General features: G+C 33.8%; 1 long non-coding RNA gene across 1 annotated transcript in view; it reads right to left on the bottom strand.

The window, feature by feature from the left end:
• Window positions 1-1,693: 1,693 nt before the first annotated feature.
• The window catches only part of LOC141511308 (uncharacterized), a 29,681-nt gene continuing 4,856 nt past the window's right edge, over window positions 1,694-26,518 (bottom strand). The window contains exons 2-3 of the long non-coding RNA XR_012475308.1: window positions 4,937-4,990; window positions 1,694-1,791 (exon numbers count right to left, since the gene is read on the bottom strand). This is a non-coding gene — a long non-coding RNA (uncharacterized LOC141511308). The remainder of the gene's footprint in view (window positions 1,792-4,936; window positions 4,991-26,518) is intronic.

Raw genomic sequence — 26,518 nt, forward strand, 5'->3', positions numbered from 1 at the left:
GGAGCTTTATAAAATGAAGGGGACAGAGTACTCTGAGGGAAAAACAGTTATTTTCCCCCTAGGAACAGTGATGTGAATCTATAGGGGCTATTAGAAGGGATATTGTCTAGTAAAGGTAAGAGAAAGAAGAAAAAAATACTGCTAATGGTTGGTTACTTACTCCTAGCTGCTGGAAAATGAGGTAGCTATTTGTCAACCTGATAACAACAGAGAACTCTGATGCTTTCCTGGGTTACGTATCCAATACATAACAGAATACCCCAAGACATATGGAAAGCAATGATTATCACCCATTTTTGGTGACCCATTTGGACACAGATCATACCTCCTAAAGGTATCTAAAAAGTATCTCTAAAGGTTACAATGTCTTAGGCAGGAAACTATTACCAAATTAATACAAATGGTTTATTATCATTGCTGGACATCATCCATTGCAATGGATACAGAAAAGAGAAGTTGGTTTGGGATTTAAGAACTGATTAAGAAAATTGTTCTAAGAAAGTGATTAAGATTTCATAACCTTGGCTTAAAGGTTAGTAGTAATGACAGACTCCTGGCTGGCTTCAATTTCTGTCTACATATAGTTTACTTAACAAAAGTTAAGTATTTTACTGATATCTTGAAAGTTTAATCAAAGAAACCCTAAAATTAAAAAAAAAAGTGCATGGGGGTAGGAGAACACTGCCTAAGTATATCTCTGTAGGCTAGATACTATTGAGAGATGTTTAATAGAGGATACAATAATAGAGGATTTTATCTCCTAAGAAAAATATCAAAGAAGTTAAAATCCAGGAAAGGAAATCATGGTAAAACCGATAGTCTCAACTGTATACAATTTAGTTAACAGACAAGAACTAGAAGTTCTAATTAAAGAAGGTAAATTCCTTAATGCAGAAAGCTTTCATAAACATCACTGACACTTGCTGAGGTGAAATTCATTACTGATGATCTAGATGATTACATAGTTATTTCTTCCACATCATGGGCATTAGGGGTATGGCACCTCTGAAATATGGAAAATCCACATGAAATTTTTTGACCCCCAAAGTCTATTTTTTATATTTTTCTTTCAAGGGATGTTTACAGTATCTTATTATAAAATTCGGATTAAGTATTTGATGATAATACTGTACATGTATTTTATAAATTTCTGAGTTTCTAAACTTTTTCTCTGCCATCTACTAGCTTTTATGTGTCATCTGCAGCTTCTTCAAAATTCCTCCAAAATTCCCATTTATTTTCTTATGCTGACCCATGATACAATGAAACTGTGATGGGGAAAATTGCAATGTGGAAGAAATAACTGTATACTTTATTCAAAAGAAATAAATTGGGTAAAAGTAGGAAGGGTAGGAAAACATTGAATATTTAGAGAGTATGCTCACATGAAGAAATCTAGGAGCCAAAATGGTAAAAGCATGTTGGAATATATCCAGGGGAGGATCAATGATAGAACAAAGAAAAGTAAACTTATTGTTGCTGTTTGTTAAAGACTTCCTGGGGAAAACAAATAGATGAGGATCTTGAAACTAATGTTATAAGCTTGGTTAGGGATATGTTTTAAGTAGTGATGAATGACTTCACTTAGGTAGACACTTTTTAGAACTTTCCCTGAAAAAAAGATGAACCAACAATTTTTTTTGACTTATGTTAATGATTTTGTCATTTTTCAAAATACAGAAGAATTGGTGGGAAATTCTCTTCTGAATCTAATTCTCAGTAACAGCAACTGGCTCCTCAGGTGGAAACAGTGGGAATCTTTAGGGGAAAGTGAGCACACCTTCCTAGTATCTGTAATGGAAAAAGCAGAGGAGTTTTTATTCATATTTTAACATACAATCTAAATTTTAGGAATGTAGATTTCAAGGAATTTAGAACAGGGAATCTTACATTTTTGTTTTATCATGAACTTCTTTTTCAATACAGTAAAACCTATGGATCTCTTATTATAATAATGCTTTTAATAGCTTGAAAAACACATTTATATGGAGTTATAGTCAGTCTGTCTGTCATCTATTTATCATTCTAATTATTTATCTGTTATCCATGACATTCATAGATTTCACATTATGAATCCCTGATTTAGAAGAAAGAAAAGTGGTATTCAAAGGACTAAAATTACTTAGGTTAAATCAGTTGAGGAAAGAGAAAATTTCTAAAAATTAAATTCTGAAGACTAAAAAAAATTTCCAATCAGCAAGAAAAATGGAAGCTATCTGAAGAGACCAACATAGATGCACAGACTGTCTTAGATTTTATAAATATATGGGCAAAATATGGAAGCAAGGTATGGCAACAAAATGAATATTTAGCAGAACTAAAGCTTACCCTTAGCTGAGAAGGATTAATAAAGGACAATGGGGGTGCAGGGCAGCTAGGTAGCACAGTGGATAGAGCACTGACCCTGGAGTCAGGAGGGCCTGAGTTCAAATTCGACCTCAGACACTTAATACTTAGCTGTGTAACCTTGGGCAAGTCAAATTTCAAATTAACCCCCATTGCCTTAAGTAAACAAAATTTTAAAAAATCAACATAAAGGTTGATTTATTTATGTTAAATTGAAGGAAAGAAAAAATAAATTGAAGGAAGAGAAAGATTAAAGAAGGGCTATAATCATTATTGATGGTGGATCAAATCAGAAGGATTCCCAATACTTACTTTACTTTTATTTTTCTCAGCCAAAAATAAAAATGAATGATGGAGAAGGGGGTTGGACTGGGGAATAGCTAATTAGGATAAGTAAGGAGCAAGAAAGAGAGCATGTATATTTCCTTTTAGAATGGTCTATATGAACCACATAAATGGAAACTGAAAGAACTACTAGATGTGATTATGGACTGTCAGTTATATATGAAAGACATTGGACAATAAGCAGTGATATGCTAGTAAGTGGTTCAAAAACCAACTCTGCCAGTAGCACACAACACATTTTAAAACTGAATTTGTGGTTTTGATATTTTTCCCATCACTTTCTTTACTCTAGTCAAGATAATCAACCAAACAATAAAGCTCTGATTTGGAGCACTTGTTGATTTCTGAGGTGAAAAAGCTCAAACTGAAAATTTAATGATTTAATAATCAGTTAGAGTTGACCTCAGTCCCCTTCAGAGAACAGGAAAGATACAAATGTTTTCCCAACTTTTGAGAGAGAGAGAGAGAGAGAGAGAGAGAGAGAGAGAGAGAGAGAGAGAGAGAGAGAGAGAGAGAGAGAATACATTGTAAAAGACATGAGTGGTAATATTCCTAGAAGAGGATGTGATGGTTACAAAGAAGCAGCACAGCTTCAAACAAACAAAAACGAAATGAAGAACCAAACAATAATAAAAGTTCATGTCAGGGGAATAGGAAAGAGATAGGGAAGAGAAATAGTAAGGAAAGATGGAAGGAGAGGAGAGAAAAGGAACCATCTAATTCAAATATCTCTACTTTTTTCCCATAAGAATGGCATGAGATGTTTGACCACTTTGCCAATAACCAGGTTCTCTCTCTCTCTCTCTCTCTCTCTCTCTCTCTCTCTCTCTCTCTCTCTCTCTCTCTCTCTCTCTCCTTTTCCTTCTTTCTATTATTAAATGAAGAAATCAGAGAAATGGTGATTTTGGTTGACTTGGCCATTGGCGAAATGATCAAACATCTCATGCCACTCTTGTGGGGGAAAAAGTAAAGAGATCTGATTTAGGCAATTCCTCTTCTCTACTCCCTTTCCCTCTATCCTCCTTATTTCTCTTTCCCCTCTCCTCCCTTCTTCCCTTTTTTTCTCCACCCCCTTCCATTTTCTCTTCTCCCCTCATTTATTTCTTTTTCATTTTCACTAATATCACTACTCCAACTTCCCTACCCATCTGTCTTCTGTAAAGAGTTCTAACCTTTAACAAAAGTTGCTCTAAGCCGATTCTTTACCAACAGTACAAATCCTAAATTTATGACAGCCTATCATATAGCATAGATTAGACTTGCTTAGTTTGGGCACCAAAAGGTAAACTCAGAGCAATGGGGGAAGTTGTAAAGAGACAAATTAAGGCTTCATGTTTGAGAAAAACTTCCTAACAATTAACATGGAGCAAAAGTGGAAGGGACTGCTGTGAGAGAGTAAGGGCTAATAGGTGGCCACTGTAGAGTATACAAAGGGGCTAGGTCAAGAGTCAGAACACCTGAGATCACATAAACCCTCATTCATTTACTAGCTGGGTGACCTGGGCAAATCACCAAACCTCTACTTGCCTCAGTTTCCTCATCTGTAAAATGGGGATCATAATTATTGTGAAGCTCAAATGCATTAATTATAAAATGCTTAGTACAATGCCTGGGCATAGTGAGCATTATATAAATAATAATAATAATATAATAATAATAATTATTATTATTATCATTGTTTCTTCCTCACTGGAGATCTTCAAGGTTGGGTGCCTTGTAGTGGGTATATTGTCTGATCCCTTTTAATTCAGATTTAACCAAATACTACCAAACATTGCCAAACACTAAAAGGAATTGTGGCAGAATGGCAAGAGGATTTCTCTCACTTGGGTTTGACATTGGAAGTATTGAGTTTGAATCCTGATTCTCCCACATACTTGTCATGTAACTTTGAAAAAGGAGGATCACCTATCATTGGTTTCTTCATCTGTAAATGGAGGTGATTGGACCAGTGATCTTTAAAGTTTCTTCCAGGCTGAATATTACATTAAGAAATTTTGATTTAACTGTTCCAAACTTGACCTCCTTAGGGAATTTTTTAGTCTTCATTCACAGGCAATGTTTGCTGTATTAAACAGAAAAGATTTCTCAAAACATAAATGTTCATCTTCATGGCAAGCATACTTAGTAAAGTAGCATCAGAACTAAAAGGAACTGGAAAAGTCAATGAGTCAAACCTCTTATTTCAAAGAGAAAAAAATAGTATTTTCACTTGATGCAGAGAATACCTAGGTTCAAAACTTACCTCAGGCACTTATCACTTTGGGATCCTGGATAAGTCATTTAACTTCTCTTCTATCTGTAAAACAGGAGATTGGACTTAAAGACTCCTATATATCTTTTTTTCAGTTTGAAATCTATGATTTTAGGACATTGAGTCCACAGCAGTGATGAAGATAATGAATGGTAGAGCCAGCATTCGAACCCAATTGCCCTGACCCCAAACCATGGCATCACCCTACCTTCCTTTCCTCTTCTTTTTTTTTGAAAGTTTTTGAAAGTTTTTGAAAAACTATTGGGTTAAGTGACTTGCCCAAGGTCACACAGCTAGGAAATTACTAAATGTCTGAGATTTGATTTGAAGTCAGGGCCTCCGGACTCCAGGACTGGTGCTCTATCCACTGTGTCAACTATCTGCCATCCTACCTTCCTTTCTTTCTTTATCATTGTGATGTTGGTTGTGTGATAATATCACGACAGATGACAACACCACTCTGCCTCAGCAGATGGTCTTTGAAAATGATTCTAGGAACAATTAGAATAACAAGGACAATGACAAAATCATCCCCCTGCCTCTAATCTGGTGATGAGCTTTTTCAGACTTAACTAGACTGAACCTAGAATAATAAAGACAGCTGTTACTGGGGTCATTTCCAAAACTTTTCCAGACTGGCATTTCCAGAGCAGCTAGTGCTCTCATGGAATAGTTTTCAAGATCCAGCATCCCTTTCCTGCCAATTTGAATCAGCAGAGGAAGATGTTTTGCTGAGAAACATATTTGAGGCAAGGCATAACCCATTTAAGAGGTTTCAGTTAATGTGACTATTGGGGATTCTGTACATTTATACTGCCCCCTAAAGTGGGAAAAGAAGTGACTAATAGGGATGAATCTGCTTTTCAGCAATGGAAACTGGCAAACAAAACATTTTTTGTTCAGCCATGAATTCTGGATAATGATTCTCAGGGAAAATGGAAAACTGTCTCCTTATTTTATGTTTTTATCTTACATAGACTTGATTTTTATTTTATTTATCACTTATTTCTGTGCACGTGAATGAATTATACACATATGGTCACAATCAATACTAGCATACTTTACAGCGAGAAAAGTGAGAGTTTTATCATAACATCAATATTTAGAGAATAGCAGGCAGAAAAGAGTTGTATTATAGAGGGATTAATTGTTGTTTGATGAGTAAACAGAGAAAATGTCACTTTTATTGTACAGTGCCCCAGTTTTCTAATGGGACCAAGTCTAGACTGCTCATGGATATATCATCTATAATTTCTCCCAAACTATCATATTTGGTCCCAAGGTCCTGATCATGGCTCACTTGAGGGTGATGCCATACAATCTTCTAAACTCTCTCTCTCAATTACAATTGGATTCTTCATTTCCATTCCTTCTTGTAATGTGATGTAGTCATTCTTAGGTTTTTTTTAGGTTTTTGCAAGGCAAATGTGGTTAAGTGGCTTGCCCAAGGCCACACATCTAGGTAATTATTAAATGACTGAGACAGGATTTGAACCCAGGTACTCCTGACTCCAGGGCCGGTGCTTTATCCACTGTGCCACCTCGCCGCCCCCGTGATGTAGTCACTCTTGATAAGAACCAGAACTAGCAATTTTGATTTTTAGGGCAAGTTTCCAAAAGTCTTCTTAGTCAAAGTCAAAAATACTCTCAAATCAATTTTGTATTTGGCAAGGGGGAATTAGACCTGGGAACATATTCCTGAAGGAAAGAGACCTTGGGGTATTGTGAGGCTGTAATAGAGAGACCTCAAATCCAAGGGTATGTGTACCCAGTGGGGGAAGGGGAACAGCAGAATGGTAGAGCCATTTTACTGGTATAGGTCTAGGACAGGTCATTTAGCTTCCTATTTGTAACTATTTCTCCTCCTATTTTTAACTATTTAAATCAAGTGAAAAGCTTAATTGTTTCTAGCTGCTGGTAAAACTTGTTGGATAGGCAGGAACAGATATGTCAAATATGTGACTCATAGGCTGCTTATAGACCACAACACTTGTGAGTGTCCAGACCCAGATTAAAATATAATTGTAAAATATTTTAAAAATAAATAAAAATAAAACAAAACATAGAAAATATTAGTATCTGTTTTTCTAAGAGGCAGTTCACAGAAATACTTACAATATGGCTCAGTGGCCTCAATTTCTGTTTGAGTATGATACCTCTGGACAGGTATGAGGTTGACTGTTTCTGACACTACACAGTAAATCCTAAATCATTTTTCACTTGGCAATAATGGTATCAGGGACTTAGAATATGGAGACCTGAGTTCAAATACTGATTTTCATTATTATTAGAGCAACATGTCCCAGGGACATTTTTATTTTTCTGAACCTGTTTCCTTGTCTGTGCAATAAAAATGAAAATAATTGGGATTTCTGTGAGGAAATGTTTGTAAATCCTAATGCATCAAAAAACATGTTTGTTGACCTAATAATATGGAAATTGTAGCTTTGTCAAAATAATTCTATTGGGTAGAACCCTTGCTAGGGCTATAAAGGCCATGGATTTACTGATCAACTTTGCTCAAAGAAGTTGATCTATTCTATATCTAGCTCTGGATTACATGCATAAACTCTGTTGTCAGTCTTAAGGGGAGTTTGTTAGGAATGTGAATGATTTGCTACAATTCATCCTCTGTGGAAAGAAAAACAATCTTTCTTTATAAATGAATTAACTAATATTATATATATATATATATATATATATATATATATATATATATATATATATATATATATATATATATATATATAGAGAGAGAGAGAGAGAGAGAGAGAGAGAGCACATACTATGTGATAGGTATTACATTAAGCATTTCACAATTATTATCTCATTTGATCCTCAAAGCAGTCATGGGTGGTAGTGCTTATTATTATCTTCATTTTTCAATTGAGGAAAAAGACCTGCCCAAGATCACACAGCATGTAAGTTCTAAGTAAAATTTAAACTCAGGTCTTCCTGATTCTAACCCTGGTGCTCTAAACACTACTAGGCTGGGGGAACCTCATAAATTTGTCTTTTGCCAAGTTCCAAGCTGGGAAGGCAGGTGCTTATAATGTTATTTTGGCTCTGCTGCTTCTTTGAGATTTATGGGAAGATCAGTCATGTGTCAAAAAAAAAAAGACAGAGAAGTAGGACTCTATTTTTAGATGACCGCTTTGATATGCTGGTTTTGGAGTCAGAAAGATCCGAATTCAAATCCTAGGCCAGACATTCCTTAATTATGTGACCTTGGGTAAGACATTTAAGCCTTCTCAGCCAGTTTCTTGAACTGTAAAATTGGTTATAGTGAATTCAAAAGGTTATAGTGAGTTCAGATTAGAATTTTGTAGTTCTTTGTATACCTTCCAGTGTGATATATAAAGTGCTATCATTATCATAATTGCTATCATCATAATGTATTCACTTAAGTGAAATGTTTTTCTGCAGCGAACCTCCAAAGTAATGGAAATAATTGAGTGAGGAAACTTTCTTAACTTTAAATCAGTGATTCCTGGAGCATAGTCCTGAGACCCTCAAGTATTCCTGAGATCTTTTGAGGAGATCTTCAAGGAAAGACAAAACAAAAACAGATGAAAAATTATTTTCATGATAATACTAAGATGTTTTATTGTCCAATATGACAAATATTGGTAGATATTACCCACACAAGTGCTCTTTGGAGTCCTCAATAATTTTATAGAAGTAGAAAAGAGTCTTGAGACCTAAATGTTTGAGAGACATTGCCCAGGGGTAACTAAATGGCACAGTGGATAAAGCACCAACCCTGGAATCAGGAGGACCTGAATTCATATTCAGGCTCAAATGCTTGATACATAATAGCTCACTGTATGACCTTGGGTAAGTCACTTAACTCCATTACCTTGTAAAACCAAAAACAAAAAAGGTGGGGAGGGAGGCATTGCCCAAAAGCATTGATTTTAAGATATAAACAGTATAGTTTGCTCTAATTACTTCTTTTGGGTAGAGGTCTTCTTAAGGAGGCTATGATTATGGACTTTCCAATGAATTTGGGGACACAGGGAAAGGAAGTAAGTACACAGTACCTATTATGTGTCAAGCACTTTATAAATATTATCACATTTGATTCCCCCAAGAAATCCTGTAATGTAAATGCTATTATTATCCTCATTTTCCAGCTGAGGAAACTGAAGCAAATAGAGAGTAAGTGACTTTCCTAGGGTCTTACAACCAGCAAGACTCTAAAGCTGGATTTAAACTCAGCTTTTCCTCAATCTAAGTCTGGCATTCATTCCACTGTATCTAAGACTAAACTGACTTTTGCATTAATGTGAATTTGTTGCTTTCCTTTATGCTGTCTTTGTCATTGCATAAATTATTCTTTTGGCTTTGTTTTATTTGGTCTACATCTCTTCATATGGGTAATAACAAATTTCTCAGAATTTCTCAAATTTATTACTTTTTATGCTATGATAATACTTCAATAAATTTATCACCATAATTTGTTTATTTATTTGTTCATGTTTTATTTTTCCAAATACATGTTATGTAAGTTTTTCAACATTCATTCATATGCTTATGTATATTTTTAAGTTACAAAATTTCTTTCCACCCTTCCTTCCCACCCTGCCTTGCCTCAGAAATGAACAGTCAGGTTAATATTGTACATATACATTTGTGTTAAGCATGTTTACAGATTAATCATTTTTGGTATGAAGAATTAGGATTAAGGGAAAATAATACATAGGAGATAATTTTTAAAAAGTAAATGTAGTGTTCATCAGATTCTGAAGGAAAGTTTTTTGTTTTATTTTGTTTTTCTTACTCTGGATGGGGATACCATTATCCAAAGGCAGTCCAATAGGGTTGTCTTAGCTCTCTGAATGGCTGAGAATTGCTGCTTCCATCAGGATTGATCATCTCACAATCTTGTTGTTAATGTGTGCATTGTTCTCTTGGTTCTGCTCCCTTCACTCAGCATCAAATCCTGCAGTTCATTCCGTGCTTCTCTAGAGTCTGACCATTTATGGTTTCTTATAGAATAACAGTATTCCATGATATTCATGTACCATAATTTGTTTAACCATTCTCTAGTTGATGAGTATCCCCTCAATTTCCAATTCTTTGCCACTACAAAAAAGAGGTGCTATGAATATTTTGGAACATGTAGGATTTTTTCCCATTTTTTATGATTTCTTCTGGATATAGGCCTAGAATTGGAATTTCTGGGTCAAAGGGAATGAACAGTTTTATTACTCTTTGGCCATAGTTCCATATTGCTCTCCAGAAAGGTTGGATCCTTTCACAACTCTACCAGTAATGCATCAATGTCCCAATCTTCCCACAATTTCTGCATCATTGATCATTTTCCCTTTTTCTCATCTTCACCAATCTGATAGGTGTGAGGTGATACCTCATAGTTGTTTTAATGAGAATTTCTCTAATAAATAATGATTTGGAGCATTTTTTCATATGATTATATATGGCTTTGATTTCTTCAATTGAAAACTGTCTATTCATATCCGTTGATCATTTATCAATTGAGGAATGACTTGTAACCTTATAAAATTGATGAAGTTCTGTATATATTTTAGAAATGAGACTTTTATCAGAACCCCTCTTTGTGAAGATTGTTTCCCAGCTTTCTGTTTCCGTCTAATTTTGGCAGTATTGATTATTATTAGAGTAAACCATTTTTAATTTAATATAATCAAAATCACTCATTTTGAAGGTTATAATGTACTCTATTTCTTGTTTGAACATAAATTTGTCCCTTCCATAGTTCAAATAGATACAGTATTTCTTGATCTATTAATTTATGGTGCTACCATTTATGTCTAAATCCTGTGCCCATTTTGACATTATTTTGGTATGGATATAACCATAATTTGTTTAGTGATATATAAGAAATTTAAAATTTTCCTCAAAACCACAAAGATGAGTTCAAATTTGACGTCTGCTACATATTGGCTTCATAATGCTGGGCAAATAACTGTTTACTTCTCTATACACCCAAAGAAATTTCCAAATCTATAAACTGCAGAAAATCTATCAATCTATATTGGAAGGAGGCAATTCATCTTCTGGGAGTTACCTGTACCAAAGAAATAAAAGTCTAGTCCATACCATGGACTTTAGGATATTGGAGAACTGCTTGGTTTTGAGGGGTTCGATTTTCTATGTTTTCTATTCTAAAAAGTCTGGTTCTACTTCATAAAATAGGAACTAAATATATTCCTAGTCATTTCTATGTTGGCTTTCCATCTGCTTCTTTCTTTTATGTAATAAAGGACTTTATAGAGACCATCTAGTCCAAAGGTTCTTATGGAACCAGTTGGCAGGCTGGTCAAACCTCAGAATAATATTGTGTGTGTGTGTGTATATATATATATATATATATATATATATATATATATATATATATATATATATAAATATTTAGATTATAAAAGAAAGTAATTATACTGAAATCTGATTATGGAAACTATTAAAAAATAAGTTCACAGTTTAGAACCCAATCTAGTCCAATCTATGAATTAAGTCAAAGTTGTCCTATTCAGTTTTCTGAAGTCATTTAAAAAACATTTCTGACATCTTTTATTAAAACTATCCCCATCTGCCTTCTCCCATATAATTACTTGTTCTTTAAAGCTCTTAAAAGACTCCCCGAAACACCTTCCTTCCTCCTCCCTCTCTGCTCACTTATAATATCATTACAGACCTCATCAAGTTATAATCCATTGCTGACTTTCTTCAACAGTCATTGACAAGGTGAAGCATATTGAGGTTGCAATAGTATATTGCCAACCACACTGAGACATTTTCAGGTGGAGATTTAATATAGTAAGGAGAAGATAAATCTGAATATACTTATCACAAGCAGCCTTGGAGCTGAAACAGTACAATTTACTTCTTATATGCAAAGGAGACTGAATAGTGAGGTATAATTTTCCATAAAGAGAGTGGGTAATTTATTCTTGGAAGTCCAAGCCCAATGACAAGCCAGAAGGTACTCAAATGGCTTCTTTGCCATTCTGAAGGGGAATCTTAGTTTTGTATGGAAAGGATCTTGCCAAAAAAGGAATGAAGAGCTCCTTTTTGGAACTTTGTAATATTAGTCTAGCTCTCACCAAGCTTTTAAAATGATAAATCTTTGTCCCTGGAATAGCATCTTTTATGGTTAATTTATTTTCTTTAGCCCTGAGAAAGCCTCCCTATTTATTTTCTGCAGTCCTAAGGGCTAATAATTTATTTTCTTCAGCCTTAAGAAGGTCGTCTTCATTTATTTTCCACAGATCAAGAAGGAAACTTTTTAGACATGGATCAAATGGCAGTGCTGATTGTGCCATATTGTGAAGTAAGTAAGAACAGCAGCTTCTTTGAATAGACAGTTCAAATTAGGTGTAATTAAATTGTGAGTTGCAAACCAGTGTGGTAACAGACTCCAGTTGTCTAATAGTCAACTATGACTTAACTTAAAGGTCCTAGGCAAGTTTATGCCTGCCATAATTGAACATTTTCTTCAGTTTTCAAAAGTAGCAAATATTAACATCTCATCAATCCTCATAGAGGTTTTTTATGTTTTTCTTTTTTTTTTTTTTTGATTTACGAATTAAAGATTTTGTTTTTAATCTCAGACTCTTTCTGCTTTAGTGCCTGTGTAACTCTGGTTTCCCAAGCCTCCCCATTAAGACCTCAATTCTATGAAAGTGGAGGACAACTAGGTGATTGCTGTGGCTAGACACTGGCCCTACAATCAGGAGGATAGGAGTTTGAATCAGCCTCAGACATTTGACAGTCGCTAGCTGTGTGACCTTGGGCAAGTAATTTAATCCTATTTGCTTTGAATTAAGGACCATCTCCTGTAGTCCTGCTCCATATCTGGCCACTAGACCCAGATAGCTCCAGAAGAGAAAGTGAGGCTTGTGATCTAGCCAAGCACCCCCTCACTTAAATCCAATTCATATGCTTGTCATGATATCACCTCCCTGGTGTCATTCTCTGAGAATGAAGTACAAACATGAAAGAGGAAGACTCAAGCAGGTGTTATTGCAGTATAGTGATATCTTTTTGTTTCAGCTGTCTCAATTGTAAAATGGGAATAATGATAATGCTCAATCTGTACAGTTGTTTTGAATATGAAAAGAGATAATATTTATAATTTTCTTTTTTATAGTTCCTAGGGCATACTATATAAATGCTACTTGAATGCTTATTACTTTCATACATATATCATTATTCATTTACTATATATACATACCATTACTTCCACATATATTTTTATTTATTATACATTGTTTAGTATTATTATTACTTTCATGTATGTTTATGAATTGGAAAATTATTAACAATCCTGGATAGTTTCATATATATATATATATATATATATATATATATATATATGACCAAAAAGTATATTATATATGAAATTATGAATCTTACAAGTTTGTTTTTTTAAAAAATGTATGTATGCATAGATATACATTTCTATATAAATATGCATACATTTATATATTTATAAACTTATAACATGAAATATAGTATCAAAATTGTTCACCTTATCTGTATCCCTTTCTGAATTTACTTTTAAATAATTCAATTGGCATGCCCTTTATCTTTTCTCTCTTTTTTGGCAGGATTATTTCTATCTTCCCTCCATTCCATTCCTCATTCCTATCCCCATTCATAACAAAAACAAAAAGACACATAAAAGACCTCATGATAAAAATCTATAGAAAAACAAAGAGTGTATTGAATTTGCTGTATCTGAAAAATGTATGCCTCATTCTGTACTTACAGGCTATCACCACTACATCAAGAGATGGGAAATATATTCCATTTCCAGTTTTAGAAATTTGAAATTGGTCAATGCAATGATCAGAGTTCCTTAGTCACTCAGTGTTGTTTTTATTTAAAATATTGTATTTTTTGCATACATAGCTTTCCCTTTTACTCACATCTCTCCACAATACATAAAAACTTGGCAATTTACTTTGAATCTGTTTCTTTCTTGTAGTGCCATAATGTTCCATTACTTAAATAAGACATTGTTTGCTCAGTTATTCCTCAATTAACAGGAACCTATTTTGTTTTTAGTTCTTTCTAAAACACAAAGTACTTCTATAAATATTTTTTAACACCTATGGGATAATTTTCTCTGTCTTTGAACTCTTTGGATTATATGTCTAACACTCGTATACCTGGATCAAAGTTTATTAACTTTGGTTACAGTTACAAATTTCTTTCCACAGTGGTTGAATCAATTCACAGCTTTACCAATACTGCTTTAGTATATATTCCTCTCAGAACCCCTTCGGTAACTACTATTTTCCTCTTTTGTCTTCTTTGCAAATATCATGAGAATGAGGTAGAACCTCTTGAGTATTTAAATTTTCATTTCTCTTAGTCTTAATGATTTGGAGCATTTTCTTTTAATATGTTGGTTGAGAGATTGGACTTTCCTGTGGAAATGAATATTCATTTATCTATAAAAAAAGTGTTTCTAGTTCTTCTAGGTGAGTATATAGTTCCTAAACATATGATATCAAACATTTATTTTTAATTTTATTTTAAAAATTGTTTATTTTTAATTGATGAAGCAAAACAAGCATTTCCATAACCTTTATTAGAGAAATCTGCAAAGACTTTCCCCCTTCTCATTCTAAATGTATTGCTTTTGCAAAACCTTTTCAATTTTATGTAATCAATATTCATCATTTTTACTTTGTGTGATCATCTCTATTCCTTGTTTCATCAAGAACTTCCCTTTATCCATAGTAGTGGTGAAAGGTATTTCTTTCATTGTCCTTTAGTTAGCATTTGTTTTGATCTTTTCTTTCCAGGTAGCTCTATTTGGAGCTATGCTGTGAAATGGTATATGCTGTGAAATGTCATTCTAAGCTTAATTTCTTTCAGACTGCTTTTTAATGTTCAAATGAGTTTGTGTTGAAAAGGGAGTCTTTTACCCAGATAATTGGTGTTCTTGGCCTTAATAAATACCATAATACATGTTCAATAGCTTTCAGATCTTGTATAAGTAATGAATTAATAAACTTTTTTTTAAAACTAGTACCAAATGGCCTTGATGATGACTTCTTTTTAGGCTAGGTAAAATATAGTATGGTAATTCCTCTCTATTTCCATTTTTCCCATTATATAATTGAAATTCTTGACTTTTTATTCTTCCAGATGAATTTTGAAATATTTTCTTTAGTTCTTTAAAATAACACTGAAATAATTCATTGGTATGGTACTGGAACTGAATTTATAAATTAATTTAGATAATATAAATTTCTTATATTAGCATGAACATACCCAACAAGATTGAGAACAAGACCTTTTTCTAATTTTCATCACTGCAATATATATTTTATATATACATTACCTTTATTTTATTTAAAAATAAAAATTTAACCCTGTGAGGCAAATGCTATTATTATTCTAACTTTCCAGTTGAGAAAATTGAAGCAAACAGAGGTTAAATGGTTTCCCCAGGATCACACACTGGAAAGTATCTGAGGCAGCATTAGAACCCAGATTTTCCTGACTCTAAACTCAGTGCTTAATATTGCACCATGGTTTGAAGATTGATAGCTTGGTATAACAGGATTCATAATCTTGTGGTCTGTGATCAAATCAGCTATTTTCTTGTGGTCTCTTCCAGTATATTCAGCATTCTGTTGCAGCAAGTAATAGAACTTAACTTCCTTTGCTCTCTCTCTCATCATGTATATAAGATGTGAAAGTGTAGGAAAAAGAAGCATGGTCTTTCTGGTGAGGCAGCTGCCTATACTGCAGCAGTGCTCAGCCAATGAGCACTGGGAACAGGGGTAAGGTGCCAGGATGGATATGTGGTTCCACACATCCCAAAATGATTAGTTGGAGAAAGTTTTGTTTCCAAAGAATTCACTTGGAGCAGGGACTGAATTCAATGAAAAGTAAATACTCCAGCATGGGAGGAGGCTAAGAGAGTTTTGAGATCTAGCCCCTTATGGAACCTAATAATAGGGGGAAATCAGATGATACACTATAGGGCAATATAAAGGAAAAAAATAAATTTCCAAAAATCTTAGGAGGATGAAAACTCTATTAAAATCACCAGCACAATAAGATAATTGAACATGGAAGATATTAAAAATAGAAGCAGTCTAAGACATCAGAATGAATACAAATATCTTTGACTATTTCAAAACAAAATAAATTGACTCAATACCTGATGAGCTGGTAGTCTGTGAATTCCTAAGAAAGAATGGAACCATAATAACTGGCTTAAGGCAAAATTAGAATGCCATAAGCATAATTTATGATCTCCAAAATGTAAAGGATTAAAAAATAGAAAATAGAAAGTATTGTAGACAATTTAGAAAAAATTGAAACAATCATGAATCCCTTCAAAGAAGTAAAAGAGAATAGCTCATTGGAAACACACACATATACATATATATATGTACTATATACATATTTATTACATATATGAGTGAAGGACAATAAAGAAGAAAAGCAAAATGTGATTAAATTAAAATAAAATATGATCTCCATACAAACAAAATATTTTGATCTTGATGAGAAGATCCACAGAGACAGCTTCAAGGTCATTGTTTTCTGTAAGTATATAACAAGTCAAAAGACCTAAATGCCACAATGCGAGAAATAATACAAGAAAATAGCCCAGAATATCTGAACAAATAAAAAATAGTCTTCTGACCAAAAGAATCTACAGATCACTCCAAAAAAAATTCTTCTGCTTCGAATTCCAAAACTCACAGTGGTTAACTTTAGCAATTTCATAAATAAACATCAATTTCTTCAAGCAACCAGAAGAAAGATCTACACATATAAAAGAAAAAGAATTCAAATAGCATAATACTATTCTACACCTTCCAGAAACCTCAGAAGAAAATGTATGATATGTTCTGAGCAGCAAAGGAGATCAAAATGTATCTCAATGAGAAATACCTTGCAAATCTGAACTTAGGTTCAATAACAGAGAGGCATTTGGAGAAAATGTATCAAAAGAAAAAAAGAAAGAAGTACTCAGAGGTGAGCATATTGTCTGTTTTGCAAATGCATCCAACAACAGAAATACAACAAAGATAAACAAAGACAATATCCAAGGAAAGTATGAACAATGAAATAAATTACCCCAGGAAAAAATAAAAGACAAATAAAAAAACTCTAGAAAGACACTAGTCAGGTTTATTTTATTAGTATGTTACAGCCATCCTTGCTTCTACAATTATTTAGTTCTATCTGGTTTCCCTAGTACCTAGAATAGTATCTTACACACAGTAAGTATTTAATAAATATCTATTTACTATAATTTAATATTTGACTTTTCTCTTTCATTCGTCCTATATCCAGTAAGATGCAAAATGTTGTCAATTTTCCATCTATAACACCTTTCCTATCCATCTCCCTTTTGTCTACTGAACTAGCTACCACTCTAGCTAAGACCCTTGTCATCATTTGCTTTACCTACTGAAATGACCTATTCTTAATTGGTTTCCCTGATTCCAGTTGCCTCCCTTCTCCAATTAATTATTCACTGATTCTAAAAATGGTCTTCCTGAAGCCCAGGTATGACCATGTAGCTTGCCCATTCAGTACCCTTTGGGTAACTTACCCTTTGTCAAATACTTGAATGCATTCCTCTCTCATTTTTCTTCTTAATATCAGCTTCCTTCAAGATTCTACTCAGGTGACCTCTTTCATGTGAAGTTTTCCTGATCCCCTTGTCGTTAGTATTCCCTCTTTCTCTACATTATCATATTTTTTTTTGCCTGTGTATACGTTGTATTCTCTTAATTGAATGTAAGATCTTTAAAGACAGATTGTTTTTTGTTTTGTTTTTGTGTTTCTAGACTCTATCACAATGTTTTACCCATAGTAGTGCTTAAAAAATACTTACTAAATTATATGGTTTTTTAATTGATTTATTTATTTTAATTGCTTTTGCCTCCAGATCTTTATTTTATTTTTTAAAATAAAGAAATGCAAGTCATATTCTAAGAATTAAAAATTAATAACTTGGATCAGTGGCATAGACAGGATAGACAAGAGCCTAAAGCTATTTAAAATAATGCCCCAGTGTTTGTTAGAACTCAAACAAAAGTATTAGAAAACAGGGCTCTCAATTTGACAAGACCTCTTTGAAAAATTAAATAGTGCCCTACATGTGAAACTTCCAGAAAAGTCATCAGGACTTATCAAGGTACTGAGTGGATCAGCAAATATGAAAATTTTAACTCCTTGAGGTCCCAACAATATGTTCTTTCATCATATTAGTGCCTTATTCCAAATAAGCAAAATTAAATAGCAGAGTAAAGAAAAGAACAAGAGATTCATATTCCTCACCCCTATGCACAATCCACATTTTGTACCTTCATTATCACACTATTTTGGGTAAGGAAATACATGGAATGAATATGGAAGTCCAGGAAATGTATATGGAAGATAAGTATGGAATGAGCATGGATGGCTAGTGAATATCTATGTCATTGATGGCTATATTGTCATGTGTAAGGAAACCTACATAACCAGGACACTTTTGTGACTAGGCAACTCCTACCTCTGAAGCTACAAGATTGATAATGTTCTTTGCTGATATCCTCAGACTAGTCTCTACTTTTCTCTGCATGGCTTTGCAACTCTCATTTCCATTGGGTATATCACTACCCTGCTTCAAGTCATATTGTCTCTGCAGATCTGATGTGCTATGTTGGTCTTTCTTTCTGGGGATCTTTGAAGCTACTTTTCTCATTGTTTCTAATTTGACCCTGGTTTCCATTGTCAGTCACTGTTCTGTGGTTACTGTAAGAATGCTGATAAATCCAAATCATTCAGTCCTCTAAATTTCACAAAATCCTCCTATGGTCCTGGGGAGAGGGAGAGGGGAGAAACTGAGGGTCTCCTCCTTCCTCTTCTCCTCCCCAGCCAAGTGATTTTTATCTCTCAGATTTGATTGTTTTCTCTTCTAAGATTTTAGCATCCCTGTTATTGGTTAGAAATTGGCATGCTACTTTAAAGAGAACTCAATTTGTCTCTACCTTTAAATACTACAACTTCTTATCTTTCCTGTCTTCAACCAAAACAACTTCTGATGAACCCAAGTTGAATATTTTGTGTATATACACACAGAGAATCATATCATTGGGTGTTAGTAGAGTTCTAAAACTCCAGGTCACTGCATGAAATATAGAGAAATGATGGTTTCTATTCTAAAGGAATTTGCATTCTGATATTTGGATAATTTTATTATTAATTCAATGTATAGCACTTTTTCGTGAATTTTATTGTTCAGGCATTGCAAATGGAAGAGGTCATCCTTTTTTAAAAAGTTGAAATCAGGTTTTATAGTTCAATAAGTCATGAAACATGCTACTAAGCTCAGAATTTCTGACTTTTTGTTTTATTGTTGGCCAATTAAGATGAAGTGATCCACATTTCCTTGAATCTTTTCCTGTGGCATTTGAAGTGGTATTTGGCCATTAGCTATTCTTACTTACATGAACTCACTAATCATTGGCTTACTTAACATTTCTGCTTTGTGCTTGTTACAGTCAAAGGTAAAAATGATTGCTTTCATGGTTTATAACTAATTCATTCTCTTAGTTGGTGAATTTGATTTCACAATTTTAAAGAACCTTGAGAGATTTCATTGGCAGTGCACTCTATAAACTGAAATTATTCTAAGGAATAAAAATATATATATAATATTTATTTTTGGTTAATGCAAGCTTTTGATCTCAGAGTTCGAAGAGACCTCTGAGTTTATGTAACCCTCTCCATACCTAAAGAGAATCTCCTTTACAACAATTCTGGCAAAAGGTCATTCAATCTCTTCTTAAATAGTAAAGATGAAGGGTAATCAACTCTCAAGACAGACCACAAATTTGGGATTATTTCTAGATAGAATATTTTACCTTTTTTCCTCTATATATTCTTTTATATTGAATCTATTTTTGTATTTTTATAATTTTTAGACATTGTTTCTAGTACAGATCTCTGGGGGGGGATAGAACATCTATTATCAATTCAAAGTAGTAGCTTTTTGAATTCTTGCTTCTCACTCTCATATCTTCTTTAAGTCATCTCTCCTTTAGGCTAACAAATTAATTCCATTCTCTTCAACAAACTTTAGGCAACATGATTTTGTGAGTTTTCTTCATCCTGGTAATCATTGTCTCATCAATATCTTTCTTATAACATGCATTTAAAATAGAATACAATATGCCAGGTGTGATTTAATCATAGGATATTAAAACAAAGCAATTTTATAGATCCTATATTTCTAACTCTTTCTCCCCCAACCTTTCCACTCTCCCAACCTCTGCTATAGAGGAAGGACTGGGAGACCTTGCCTAAGGTCTGACAACTAGTTATAGAGCTTGGACTTAAACCTAGTTCATGGCTCTCTGCTTTCACTGCACTCAATGCAATATTGTGGTTCAACCTTTGTTTTGAAGAAAACCAGTGACATTGTGGGTGATGTCTTGACTTGATCATGATGAAATTTAATGGAGTCACAGTTGTGCAAAGCCCACAGCCTCCTTCTCTCTTCCAGAGTTATTGTGGACCAGTGGTAGGATAAAAAGTCAAGACCACTGGGTGTGGCCTGGGACACAGGGACTAATCTTTGCATCTTAAGTGCCTGAGTAGGCTCTAAAGTACGCCATGTTGCCTACTTTAGCAACTTTCATCATCATTGGAATGCATTATTCTCATCCATCCATCATGCAGAGGAAGTCTTCACATGCTGGGAGTGGACAACCCTCTAACTCACCAATGAGTTGAGTATTCCTCAGCCTGGTTGTCCCATCTGCCAAAATGGTTTTTTTTACCAGGGTGTGGTCACTACTTATGCTAAAACCTCTTGGAAAACAGGTGAAAATTGAATGCCAGAGGTGAATGAGCAACCTTGAAGAGGGATTTTCTAGACTGTACACCAGAGGTGCTAGTCTTCCTTGAAAACCCATACACCCCATGTACTGAATGCAATAAAATCTTACCTAAATATCATAGGACCCTTCAAAGAAAGATTCAGCATTTTTTTGAGGATCAAATGAGATAATACATATAAAGCACTTTTGAACCCTTTTGTGTCATATAAATATTTGCCATTATTATCATTATTAGGATTGGAATTTCATCTGTTTTTATTTGTATAAACTTTCATAAAGGAAGAAACCAAGTATTAAAAACAGTACTGCTTTATACTTAAATTAAGAAAAATAATCATTTGTTGCATTTTAGAAATGTCATTTGTGATAGAGAGGAGGAACCCAATTTGGGGATTGAATTCCAAATATTTTTTCCACAAACGTAAGCCCATTCTCATCAGGTTAAGAATTTTCTTCGTGATCATAATGCTTGACAAAACAAAAATATCATTTGCAATACATTTCTGGTTAGTGAGAATACATATGTAAAACAGATTAATGGTCTTTTTCAATCTTCAGTAAATTCCAATCCAAGGATTAGGGGATATGAACATGCCTGAAAAAGCAGTTTACTTCTCCCTACCTTGACTGTCTTTTCAATCCTAAATACCACTTTATTGCAGATCATATAAAAACTCCTACATTATGGGTTTTTTGTTACTATGACTTAGAGGGTATTATTTTCTATACTCCATCAAACAAATATCTGTGTAGCTACTATTTGGAAGACCCTCTTCTAGGACCTATGAGGTATAAAAATGTGCCATAAGTCTTCCCTCTAGAGATTTACAGTTAAAGAGGAGAGAGAAGATAAATACATATAATTATAATATACCCTAGAATGGGAGAACAATTCCATTAGAGAGGTAATAATACAATATAATGGGTTTCTAGAGAAAAGAAATCATTTCTGATAAGGTTGATTAGGAAAGTATCAGAGAGGAATGAAAATTCTTAAGGTGGATATTAGAAATAAATCATCTAGTTCAACCCTCTTGTTTGATAAATGATATGAGAACTTGATAATGGCAGTTAGGAGTAGAATCAACATCTGCTAATTTCTGGATTAGATTTCCTTCCATTATAGTTTACCATCTGGTATTTGAATAAAGCCTTGAATGATAGGTCAGATTTCAACAGGCAGAATTGGTATTGAGGACAACTGGAGACAGAAGGCAGAAATATAGAAATAGAAATATAGAAATATGAGCAGAATATAGAAATATAGAAAATATTTGGAGATTGTGAAATCCAGTTTGTCTGTAGTGTGGAGTACTTACAGGGACCTAGTTGGAAAAAGGAAGGTAGATATCAGATTGGAAAGGATCTAAAATACCATTCAAAGAATTTTGTTCTTTATTCTGTAGATATAATCAATCCCTAGAAATCCCCATGGAAAGCTCTAGGACCACTAGCCCATTCTGATAGCAATTTCTAATCATCCCTTATGTATAAGATAAACTTCCTGGGAATTTTTGCTGTGCCAGGAAATTTTCTAACTGACCTTATTCCTGGATAGAGAGAGTGCCAAAGGACACTTCTGCAACTCTTCCTTTCCTGAAATTCAGCTATTTTGTTGACCTTATAATCCTGACTTGGGGCCTGGTCAGTGGTCTGCCTCTGTTGGCTAGAAGCAACTTAAAATCACAGAAGCTGTGATTTTTCTAGGGATGTGCTATCACTCTGCAATAAATAACTTGGGAACTACCCATTTGTTCCATCTATCTACCTACCTAGTCAACTGTCCTAAATGTAAATAGCCTCTGTTTGTAACTCCCTTTCTGATCTTTCATATCTAAGACAGAATGCATTGTTCCAAAACTCAATTCTTTGATCCTCAGTAAATGTCATAGTTAATTACCTTATTGATCTCACTTTTATATTAACTTGACGGCACTGAAAAACCACTCAAGTGAGGGCTCTTAACCTGGGGTCTGTATAAATTTCTTTAACTTTAAAATATTCTAAAAACTGTATTTCAATATAGTTGATTTCCTTTGTAACTTTATATAATTTATTTTGTGTATATATCAACCTCCTGAGATTTAATCAAACTGCCAAAGCATTCAAGATAACTCACAAAAAAGATTAAAAACATGTGAAATAAAAACTTTTGGGCAAAAGATGATAGGACTGTATGAAGTAAAGAGTACAGTGCTGGTCATGGAACAAGACATTCCTGGATCTGAATTTTGTCTCTTGACATGTTGATTTTGACTTATTTACTGGTTATGTAACCCTGAACAAGTTACTAAACTTCCCTGAGTATAAATCTCTTATCTGAAAATAGCACCTTCCTTGAAATGGTATGAGAATCAGGATCTCTGCAAACCTTAAAACGCTATATTAATATGAGTTATTGCAACTGTTGTACTTGCTAACCTAGGGAATGTAGTTTGAAGTCAGTGGAAAATGGAGACAGAAAGACCAGTTAAGAGGCTATTTTAATAGTTTTAGATTGTTGTTTTGTCTTTTGAATCATAATCTTTTTTTTTTTTGACTTGGTAAAAGAGGCCATGCTTTGCTTCATCTTTGTCTTACCTAGTGTAATTACTGAATGGGTATGCCCTAACCAAAATGAGATGTATTAAAGACCTTAGCTTAAAAGACCATTTACAATTATATCCAAGGCTATGTGTAGTCGCCCTGTTCCATATATGGACCCAGATAACTTTTGAGAAGAAAGTGAGGCTGGTGACTTTGCACAGACCTTCCTCACTTAAATTTAATTTACTTGCATGTCATGGCAGCATATCCCCTGATAACATGGTTCTCTTCCACAATGAGGGACAAACAATAATAGTTTAGATAGACAAAGGTAACAGAAATGGATGTAGGAGATCTTATAGAAACATTATTGAGTGGTATTAGAATATAATTGGATGTAATGGGATAAGATGACTATTTTAAGCTTATTTGGCTGGGTGATCTGGTGAATTTTATGAAAAAGAAAAAGAACAAACATTACTATGATGCTGGAATCAAGCTAACATTTTGATCTATATTGTTCAAGGACACTGGGGAAATACCTTGGTGACTAAGAGAGTTCTCAGGTTTTATCACTTTTATGAACTTTTGTCAAGAATTGATGACATAAGGAGAGATGATTAAAGCACATGATACCTGCCCAAGGTTGATTCGAAAAATTTTCTGTGAGAATTCTTGGAAGATTTTAGAATGGGAGGTATCCTAAGGATAGCGCTATCCTTATGTTTACCAAATACAAAAAACAAAACCAAACCAAAAAAATCTAATCAATACTATAAAAAATAAAGGGGAAAGGTTATACCATGAATTATTTTAAAAAATATAATTTATGCATTTATTTTTCTAACTACATGCAACTGTAGTTTTCAATAATCATTTTTTGCAAAATTTCGAGTTTTACATTTTTTTCTCTCTCCTCCCCATGACAAAGCAATCTAATATAAGCTATACATGTATAACTATGCTAAGCATAGAACCATATTAATCATGTTGTGAAAGAAGAATCAAATCCAAACCAAAAAAAGCCATTAGAGAGGAAAAAGAGACATAATACATAAGACAATTTTTAAAAAATTGATGATAGTAGATTTTGTTCTACCTTTAAACTCCAGTTTCTTTTCTGGATATGTACAGCTGAAATGTACAAGTCCATCATGGGTGGTCATCATCCAATGTTACAGTTATGTTCTTCTGGTTCTGTTCACTTCACTCTGCATTAGTTCATGCAAGTCTTTCAAAGCGTTCCTCATAATTTCTTATTGAACAATAGTGTTCTATCACATTCATATACCACAATTTGTCCAGCCATTCCCCAATTGATGAACATCCTCTCAATTTACAATTCTTTTGCACTATGAAAAGAATTGTTTTAAATATTTTTGTACATATTATTTTTTTACCATTTTCTGTGATCTCTTTGGATTATAGTCCTGGTAGTACCACAAATGATTCTTAAAGAAAAAGAATAATTTAATAATTTAAGACTAACTCACCAACTCCTTTTCTTCTTTCCCAGTGTTCCCCTCAACTTCTTCATCTCTCACAATCTGTGATATAGTTCAGTATAGTTCTGAGTGAGATTTGCATGTTTCAATTTTAAGAAAAGCACTTGAATGTGAACTCCTTGGAAGTCTTGTGTATTTGGAATTGGGCATAGTTCTTCTTCCCAGAGTTAGTTGAGATTCTATCTTTTCTAACCCTCTTGCTCTCATTCTCTCTAGTTCTTTTTCAAAGAATCCAAACTGGTTTGGATCAGCCCCAAGATCCTTTTGCTTATTGCAAGTTTTGGTATAGACTTTCAGAGTCTAATCTTAAATTGTATCTACAGGGAAACCTACAGACTCATAGTCAAGCAGATCAATTTCAAGGCACAAAAAGCAGAAAATGCAGTGATAAGAAGTTTGGAGGACAAGAGAATAAAAAAACAAGAGAAGGGATCATTAAATTTAATGCAAGTTACAACTATTTGTAATTCGGGTTTGCCTCATGCTCAGATCTTATCAGATCGTTTCATTGATATGACTTCTGCACATGAAAGATGCCAGAAAGCTTACTTCTAGGGGAAGTATGATAATAAATAACAGAAATAATTTGGAAAAATTGTAGCCCTTAACTTATTCCTATTGACTAATCACAGAGTGAATGGGAGTCTTTGGATGCAAAAGGCTTTAGTCTTTTTCTTTGTCTTTTTGGTGCTTAGTTCACTCTTCATGTCTGGTGAGAGATTAAGTTAGAAGGGATCTTTTCTCTCCTGAGACCTATGACCTGGAGAAATAGTTCTTGACTTTTTCATTTGTTCTTTTCTGTTCTAGTAAAGTACAAATTTGGTGGGGAGAGTGAAATGTAGGAATGTAACAGTCAGAATTCAGGCCAGGTTTTGCAGCCAGCATAGTATCATCAATGCCCAAAGGAGAAAGGAACTAGTTTTGGGAGTAACCTTCAGCGCAGTGGTAGCTGCAAAGAATGAGCATTCATCTGGCAAAGATTTCTTTTAGACAATAAATTTGTGAGACAAATGCAATTTTTGCACATGGAAAATCCTAGGGAATTTATTTTTAAGAGAATTATGATGACATATGTTTGTTTCCTGTATCTTTGAAATAAATATATTTTTGGTAAAAGTTAATTCATGTTAAGTAGTTAAATGGACTTTGAATGTTAAAAACTGATCCTTAAAAATGGAGAGGACTTGAGTTAATAGCAATAGACATGAGACTTTCCAAATATTCAGAAATATCCTTTTGGACCCTTAAGGGAAATATTCCTTTTTTCAGTTCTGGGAGAGAGAAGGTCAGAGCACACACACAAACTACATATTTAATACAGTACAGGAAGAAACAAGAAACAAGAATGTGAGAAAGGTGAAAAGAAGATCAAAGAGCAAAAATCTCTTAGAGCACTTCTCTCTGCTGTATGCCCTCACCCCAGGAATCTGGGTCCAGCCTAGGAACCAAAGAAAATAAGCTAAAGATTCAATGATGAATTCCTTTTGTTAATTGATATTTTATTTTTCCAAATACATGTTATTAAGTTTTTACAGCATTCATCCATATGCATGTGTATATTTTTAAATTACAAAATTTCCTTCCACCCTTCCCTCCTACCCCCTCCCCTCAGTGGTGAAGTCAAGATTAATATTGTATATACACATTTGTGCTAAACATGTTTACAGAATGGTGTATACACATTT

Source organism: Macrotis lagotis, chromosome 2 (assembly GCF_037893015.1).
Source record: "Macrotis lagotis isolate mMagLag1 chromosome 2, bilby.v1.9.chrom.fasta, whole genome shotgun sequence".
Taxonomy (NCBI): Eukaryota; Metazoa; Chordata; class Mammalia; order Peramelemorphia; family Peramelidae; genus Macrotis; species Macrotis lagotis.